Source organism: Zingiber officinale, chromosome 6A (genome assembly GCF_018446385.1).
Source record: "Zingiber officinale cultivar Zhangliang chromosome 6A, Zo_v1.1, whole genome shotgun sequence".
NCBI classification, from domain to species: Eukaryota; Viridiplantae; Streptophyta; class Magnoliopsida; order Zingiberales; family Zingiberaceae; genus Zingiber; species Zingiber officinale.
In genome coordinates, this window is record NC_055997.1 from 80797023 (window position 1) to 80798081 (window position 1059).

A 1059-nucleotide genomic window follows, 5' to 3' on the forward strand; every position below is an offset into this window, starting at 1 on the left:
GATCTTTTATAAGAGAGATATTTTAATTTAAATTCTCTTTAATAAATTATTTCTTCCACATAATAAAAATTAAAATTAAAATTAAAATTCCTTTTTAATTTAATTTGGCCGGCCCCCACTAGCTTGGGTTCAAGCTAGGGCCGGCCACCCAAATTCATACCTAGGCCGGCCCTAGCTTGTTCCCAAGCTAGCTTGGCCGGCCCCAATTGGGTGGGTATAGAAGGTGGGTATAGGTGGGTATAGAACTCTATAAATAAGAGGCTACGATAGGGACCGAGAGGAGGAATTGGTTTTGGTCTCCCGATAAAATTAAGCATCCCGTGTTCGCCCCGAACACACAACTTAATTTTATCAATAATAATTCATTCCACTAGAGAACTATTATTGAACTACCGCACCAATCCCAAATTACATTTTTGGGCTCCTTCTTATTATGAGCATGTTAGTCTCCCTGTGTTTAAGATATCGAATGTCCACTAATTAAGTGAGTTACTGACAACTCATTTAATTAATATCTAAGTCAAGAGTAGTACCACCAACCTTATCATCATGCCTGATCAAGTCCACCGCTAGGGTTTAACATGACAATCCTTATGAGCTCCCTCTTGAGGACATTATCAACCTAGTATCTCTAGGACACGCTCTTCTATAATCAACAACACACACTATAAGTGATATCATTTCCCAATTTATCTGCTTATTGATTCATCGAACTAAACCTCACCCATTGATAAATTAAAGAAATAAAATATCAAATATATGTGCTTGTTATTATATTAGGATTAAGAGCACATACTGATAATAAATCAGGTCTTTATTTCTTTATAAAGTCAAGACAAAAGAAACTTAACCTCAAATGATCCTACTCAATACACTCGAGGTACTAGTGTATTTATACAGTCAAGATAAACTGATACCTAATTACACCACTTAATTACTAATGGTTTGTTCCTTTCCATTTTGGTCGTGAGTACCGCTTATAATTTATAATATAATCGATATATCACCCTCTGTATGTGACACCACATACTATATTATTCACAGCTATAAATTAATTGA